The 7,908-nt window shown below is 46.5% G+C and overlaps 1 long non-coding RNA gene across 1 annotated transcript in view; it reads right to left on the bottom strand.

Moving 5' to 3' along the window:
• LOC106723834 overlaps positions 1-7,908 on the bottom strand; it is a 97,144-nt gene that overhangs the window by 79,384 nt on the left and 9,852 nt on the right. The window contains exon 2 of the long non-coding RNA XR_001359558.1: positions 4,673-4,745. This is a non-coding gene — a long non-coding RNA (uncharacterized LOC106723834). The remainder of the gene's footprint in view (positions 1-4,672; positions 4,746-7,908) is intronic.

The raw sequence follows: 7,908 nt of genomic DNA on the forward strand, positions 1-7,908 counted from the left end.
GGTGTGGGAGCCTTTCCGGGAGACCAGGCCCCGCCCCGCCCCCACCCCGTTAACCGGTGTTGTCAGGGGCCCTGGGCACAGGGAAAGCGGCCGGGTAGACCTAGCGCTGGGGCCTGCGTGCAGCTCACGATCCAGTGCCCTGCAGACGCCAGAGGAAAGCTGATCGCTGATGGGGGACAGGACGCAACCTCCTGGGAGCCGCCCCCGAAGACGGAAGGCCTCGCGTACTCGCCTCCAGAAACTCATTAAAATATATTTGTGAGTGAGCACACACTCTCCCAAGGCCGCCTCCTCGGTCGTCCAGGGCCCACCATCCAACCGAGTTAAAATTCGCAAATTGATTCTCACGCGTTGGTATTAATGGGCTGCTCCTCTTAAATTGTTGCCAACTTTGCTAATGGATTATTATTTAAATGATTCCTTTTTTATAAAGTACGTGTTGTTTTATAGATGCGTATTTACTTAAAGAAATCAACTGCATCTATTAACATATTAAAGAAAGAATAAAGCATCGAGGCCGGTGTAATGTACTGTTCAGCCTTACTTTGGGTGCTCTCGAAGATAGGAAAATCTTATTTGTTTAATAATAAGTCACTCATGAATATGCAAATGACCTCGGCGCAGTACCTCACTTCTGTCACTATTAATGAGTTGCAAATTAATGTGACAACAAAAGGAAAATCTATTTAGTGGAGGAACTCGGGTTCCTACCTGGGGAGATCCCCAGCCGGCCCGGAACCTGCGTCTCCAAGGAGGAGAGGAGACGGGCTGGACATCTCCTCGTCTGGGCTTTTCCTGGAATCGCCGCCATTGTTTGGTCTCAGGGACTTGCTTTGTGGGGAGCACCTTAAAATTCTTGCTCCAGGCCCAGGAAGAAAGGCTGCTCTGGGGTAATTAGGGCTGAGAGTGATCCATGGGAATCAGCCCACAGTTTGAAGTAGGCCATTGGGGAAGCAGACTGGGGAGCGGGGGAGGCTGCCCCGCCCAATTCAAAGATTCCCCAAAGTCCTTTTGGCCGCAGTTGCTCTGGACAGTTAGGATGGTAAGTACCCAATCAGGCCTCAGAGGCCTGGCCCTTGCATTTAACGAGGTGGCTCTGCTGATGGGAGGTTTAAGCGTCCTTCCCAGAGGTGACAGACTAACATCTGGGTGTCTTCCCCTGAGTCTTCGCTTAGTCCTGGCCCGCACACCACAGCCTGTTTTCATTTCATCCATGGATGCTGGAGAGACTGTTTCTAATCCAGTTAAGTTTGGAAACATCTCTAAGCGATGGCTACATAGTTACATACAAAATGTGAAAATCCATCAGGCTATATGCGTGGTTGGCGCACTTTACCAGTGAGTTACATCTTGTTGGTGTAAGTCACACCTTGGTTTTGGTTACCTGTTACTGGGTAAAACCACCTTGAAGCTTAGTGGTGTCAACAGCAATAATCACTTACTTTCCTCCAGAATCTGCAATCCGGGCAGAGCTTGACAGAGGCAATTCGCCTCCACACCCCACTGTGTAGCTGGGACAGCTCCGCTGGGACCCCAGGATCCCTTTCAAGATGGCTCGCACGTGGTTGGCAAGCTGGTGCTGGCTCCGCTTCTCCTCCATGTGGGCCTCTCCGCAGGGTCGCTCCAACTTCCTCCCAGCATGGGGGCCGGGTGCCAAGAGCAAGCGCCCAAGAGGAAAGGGAAGCTGCCATTTACTTAAGGCCTGAGCCTGGCGACTAACAGTGTGGGTTCCGCCTCGTTCTATTGGTCAAGCAGTCCCAGAGCGCAATTCAAAAGGAGGGGACACGGAGCCCTCCCTCCTCTCCCTATGGGAGGTACGCCAAAGAATGTTGGGGCTTTGCTTTAAAACTGCCGCATATCCATTTTAAAAGAAAACAAAATATGTGACTTCATTTTTTGTTTTACACCCCACTCCTCCACATCTCTTTCCTCCCAAACATCAATGGGAATTATTTGATATCCCAGTAAATTTGTGTGGGTGTGTATAGAAAAGACCATTTACATTGGGGTTTTTTGTTTGTTTGTTTGTTTGTTTAAATATATTTTTATTGATTTCAGAGAGGAAGGGAGAGGAAGAGAGATAGAAACATCAATGATGAGAGAGAATCACCGACTGGCTGCCTCCTGCACACCTCCCACTGGGGATGTGCCCGCAACCAAGGTACATACCCTTGACCGGAATCGAACCCGGGACCTTTCAGTCCGCAGGCCAACACTCTATCTAGTGAGCCAAACCAGCTGGGGCACATTGGGCTTTTTAAATTACTATTAATTTGTTAAAGTTTCAGATTTTAAAATCTAGACTTTCACAAGTCTTTAGCTTTCATTTATTAACCTTGTTACTTATTTATTTTTTAAACCCTAGGGGAAGATGCAATTTATGTTTTTAATATATTTTATTGATTTTTTACAGAGAGAAAAAGAGAGGGATAGAGAGTCAGAAACATCGATGAGAGAGACATATCCATCAGCTGCCTCCTGCACACCTCCCACTGGGGATGTGCCCGCAACCAAGGTACATACCCTTGACCGGAATCGAACCCGGGACCTTTCAGTCCGCAGGCCGACACTCTATCCACTGAGCCAAACTGATTAGGGCTAACCTTGTTATTTTTATATAAAATTAGAGCAATCATTCTTAAGAGAGGGCTTTGATTAAGGCTCAATCAAGACAAGTTGAACAGACTAAATTCCCTTAAACTGCCCCCCCATTTGTAAATTTAGCTAAATTTTCCTAAACATTTTAGACTGCAATATGTATATTGAATTTGTTTTCTTTTCTTTTTAACCATTTGAATGCCTGAATGAACAAACTTATGACCTTAGTAAGCAAAACCTTCTTAAACATTTGTAAGTCACATAAATTGAATCTGTGAATATGCCATTGTCTTAAACAACTCAACTCTGCTTTGCAAATCAAATTTTAATTCCTTTTACCTTATTACTGAAAGTTTCCAGTCTATTATACATTTTTAAGTTGAAATCAGAGGGTAAACTGACTCTTTACTACCATCAAGTTTTCATAAACACTACCAATTAAATGGCATTCATAGATTATTCTTAAACTTAACACCAAAATCTCACCCCAGTATCTCTGATTGACTTCATCTTCTCCATATTCAATTCTCCACCTTCCCAAGGTCCTTACCTGGGAAGGGACCACGCCCACCCCAGTCAGTTTTGCTTCCATTTGTAAATTTATTTCAATATTCCTGACCTATAAATAGTTCTGTTCTTGGGATTCTCCTTTAAACTGGTAATAATACCTCACCCCTTCCTCTACTTAGTGAGTTAAATAGCCACGCTTGCCAGGCAAATAAAACCTTAGTAATGCGTTCATTTTATATGTGTATGAGAGGCATGATTTTGCCTTCTTTTGAGCATTAGCCTTTAACATTGGTCAATGGTTCGCCACATGATATAAATCATATTTGTGGCCAGTGGGAAAATGGAGGCCAGGACGCGGGATATGGGCCATACAAATCTCCAGGGAGAATTTGCTTACAGCCCGCACAGACCTACAGAGCCCTTTTTAATCCCCCATTTATAGTTGCCAGGACAACTGAAGATCCAAGGCCGTACCCTTCCGGTAGAATTTTTTGTTTCTCAACATCAGGTTCCAGGTTCAAGGTAAATCCTACCCTGATTGTTTCAAACCTCTTCTTTCTCTCCACTCTACCACCCACATGGCTCCAACACTTGATTGCATTCCATTCTCCTATTTACTACCTGTGGTGGTTTTTAAATGTGTCCACACATTCTTTGATTCTCTACCCTTCAAAAGGTGGAGCCTGCTTTTCTCTCCTTCCCTTAGTCGTGGGCAATGCTTAATGAATCGGTTGTAATGAACAGAACATGACAGAAGGGACCGTCTCTGACATCCACGATTAGGATATAAAGGCTTTCTCCTTGCTATCTGGGGGAAGCCAGCTGCCCTAGCGTGGGGACGCTCAAGGAGCCCTGTGGAATGAGCCATGCGTCGGCGAAGCGAGGCCTCCTGCCAACTGCCATGCGAGTGAGCCATCTTGGAAGCAGATCCCGGGCCCCAGTGGAACCTTCAGGTGACTGCGGCCCCAGCCAACATCTTGCCTGCAACCTCGCGAGAGTCCCTGAGCCGCAAGCATCTAGCTACGCGGCTCCTGAATGCCTGATCCACAGGCAACTCTGAGATAATAAGTGTTTGTTGTTTTAAGCCACTAAATAGTGGGGTGATGGGTTGTGCAGCCATAAATGACTAATGCGTGAGTCGTCTTGCATCGGGACATAGCTCTAAGCCGTTCTAATAGCACTAAACTCATTTCTATTTTGCCCAGATGAGTGGCTGTGCCTCATTCAACCCCCAAAGGAAGACACCCATTCATTTTTCTCAGCCTGGAGAACCGTTTTCTAAAAGCCACGAGGAATAACTTAAATCACATCGCTGGGAGTAAAACAGTGAACTAAATATAGATGGCAAAATAATGTTTCCGGCAATAACAGTGATGATAAAGGAGCAGGAGCAGTAAAGCAGTTTTAAGTACTTCTTTTGATCACTTTGCAGTTGAAAGTCAGATCTTTGTAAGAACTCATTACCATGCAACTCAGAGAGAGGACCATTCTGGGAGACAGAGTCAAAACGAAACGAAACACATTCATACCCTGCAAGAAGCCACCCAAAGCGTGAAAAGCAAACCTGGAATGATTCAGTTCTGGAGGAGTGGATCTGCTATAGGTATGCCCCGAAGTGCTGCTTAAAGATGAAATAACTTCCTTTCTCTCGGTGCGGTATTTTTCAACAACTGAAATGATAAAATTTTTGGAGTGTGACCTAGATGACTCAGATGACTTCCTGTGCCAGGAACAGGGACTTGGTAGTGTAGATAAGACTCCTCAAAAAGCTTAGGCCGGTGTTGCTCGGTGGTTAGAGTGTCAGCCTGCAGACTGAAGGGTCCCGGGTTCGATTCCAATCAAGGGCACATACCTCTATGCAGGCTCCATCTCTGGCCCTGGTCGGGGTGCATGCTGGAGGCAACCAACGGATGTGTTTCTCTCACATCGATGTTCCCCTCTTTCTGTCTCCCCCGCTCCCTTACACTCTCTCTAGAAATCAATGGGAAAATATATTAAAAAAAAAAAAAAAAAACGGCACTTACTGTCTGATTCAGGGCCAAACTAGTCTTTGTGATTAGAGGTCGGGACAAGGGTTGTCCTCTCGGGGGAGGGGGAGGGGTGACTGGGCACAGGCGCAGAGGGACCCTCAGAGACCACAGAGGTCTGTTCCAGTGCATACACTTGCCTGCACGGGCGCTGCCCTTCACTACGTGTGAGGAGGACATGGCACCCTCCCGGGGAGGGTGGGCCCGGGAGGAAAGAGTGTTACTTAATCCTGGAAGGGGAAAGCTCAGGGAAAGCTCCCTGGAGGAGGCGATGGGGCCTTTTCTTCACTGCCTTAGCCTTGGGGAGAACAGGAAGGTGCTGAGAGAGCAAAGCCAGAAGTGCCCCCAGTCTCAGTGGCCAGGAGAGAGCGCCCGGCTCTCCAATCACCATAGACCTTGTCTCCCTCTGGCGAGCTGTGTTCTGTGGCCTGGCCTGCACGGCTCTGGGGCTGAATGAAAGGAGGGGTATTTTGAAAGCTTCTGGGAAAATACATTTAAAAATACAGTCTGTTCAGCTGCTTATAAAAGCGGCGTCACTAAATTCTTAAGAAAGGACAGAATTCAGTCATCGAAGGGGTGCCCCGGTTTCTCTAAAACAGGGCTTCTGAGCTTGGGCTAGAATTCACGGGACTGGCTTTGCTTTAATCTAAACCTGAACTGAAATTCAGCGCGTCCCCGTCTTGCACGTGGACAACAGTCGCGTCGGTGTTAGCGGCACCTGTGACCTGGTCCCTGATCAAAATCACAGATATTTTCATATCGTATCACAGGTGCAGCTGATCACAGGCGATGCCGATCTCTCGATGTATTGATCGCATCGCTAATTTGAAATTATGATATGTGTTAGGCCTGCTGCTGAGTCTTCTGATTTAATTCGTCATACAGAGGCACATCCATTAGTGTTCCGCTTGTCTATGCTCTGTAACAAATTGCCTCAGAATTTAGTGGCTGAAAACAATCGTTGCTTTTGCTCTTGAACCTGCAATTTGGGCGGGGCTTGGCAGGCTGCCTGGTCTCAGCTCCAGGCAGTGTCGGAGGCCACAGAGGGATGATCCCAATGCCTCTGGGTTCCTGAAGCCTCTGGTCGCTCCGTCCCTCCAGGCATCTCCTAGCCTGTCCTTGTCGTGGGTTCGAGTGAGCCCTGGATCGCGGTGGCCTCTGCATAGTGGGGCTTCTCACCCGGTGGCTGCCAGGCTTCCTCTGGCCTCACTCCCCTGAGAAATGCCAGCATGTTGCTTCTGCCGCATTCTATTGGTCAAAGTCAAGCGACTCTCTTCCTAAGGTCAGTCTAGGTCGGTGATGGCGAACCTATGACACGCATGTCAGAGGTGACACGTGAACTCATTTTTTTGGTTGATTTTTCTTTGTTAAATGGCATTTAAATATATAAAATAAATATCAAAAATATAAGTCTTTGTTTTACTATGGTTGCAAATATCAAAAAATTTCTATATGTGACACGGCACCAGAGTTAAGTTAGGGTTTTTCAAAATGCTGACACGCCGAGCTCAAAAGGTTCGCCATCACTGACCTAGAGGGTATTATAAAAAAATTTCTATATGTGACACAGCATCAGAGTTAAGTTAGGGTTTTTAAAAATGCTGACACGCCGAGCTCAGAAGGTTCGCCATCACTGGTGTAGATACAAGGGGAGGGACATAGACCCCGCCTCGCAATAGGGGGAGTGCCAGAGAATTTATGGCCAAAATGACCATCAGAGATTTGTATATATTGGTATGTTGATAACACACTTCAATATCATTGGTTTCCTTTGTAATTCTATTGTTTCATTATATACCTTGTAAAACACTATTCTGATTCTAAGCGTCCTCCTCTGTCCATTCCCCACAGCCTTGACCCTGGCCCAGGCTCCCACCTCTCTGGCGGGACCACTGCAATAGCATCCTTATTGGCTTCTGCCAATGGCCTCCCCCATCTCAAATCCTTATTCCAAAGCCCATCCTTTCTTAAGTCCACATTCATCCATCCACCCATCCGTCCATCGAGTCAGTGATTTGGCCGCGTGATCATCTATGTAACAGGAAGTGTGTTCTCTCAACAGACACCAGACCTGTCATTGCCTTGATCTTGGGCTTCCCAGCCTCCGGGACCATGAGAAAGAAATGCGTGTTTATAAGCTACCCACTCTATGGTATTCTATGATTGCAGCCCGGACAGATGAAGACAACACTGCCCCTTTTTCTGTATTTTCCTTTCCCTTTCCCTTTCGGAAGCCAATTCTGTTAGGCGACCTCTCTGAGCATTACAAACTAGCATTGACTGAGGCCACTTCTGGTTAATGGGTCTTCCCCAAACAGTACTTTGTTATTCAGAATCAAGTCATTGAGAGTGTCCTCCAAACCAAGAGATTTTGTTGGGACTCAAATAATATAAGGCGACTGCCCCCAGGCAAATGAATCGATATGTAGAGGACTGTTCACACAATGGAACACTACCCAGCAATGAGTCACGAACTACAGCCACGCAGAACCACACGGGTGCATCTCACAGATGAAATGTTGAGCAAAAGGAGCGAAACACAATGGATATGACCAGTAGGATTCCATTTAAATAAACTAAATAGACTATAAAACCCAGTCAAACTCACTCATCACATTAGAAGGCAAGCTAGGATGGCCCTTGGTGAGGTGCCTGAAGGGGACCTCTTGGTGCTAGCTATATTGTTTCATGCTGCTCACATGGGTGTGTTCAGTGGTGAAAATTCATGTATTCACTGAGATCTGTATTTATGATTTGTGCACTTTTAAATATA

The sequence above is a fragment of the Myotis brandtii genome, unplaced genomic scaffold, assembly GCF_000412655.1.
Source record: "Myotis brandtii unplaced genomic scaffold, ASM41265v1 scaffold657, whole genome shotgun sequence".
Taxonomy (NCBI): Eukaryota; Metazoa; Chordata; class Mammalia; order Chiroptera; family Vespertilionidae; genus Myotis; species Myotis brandtii.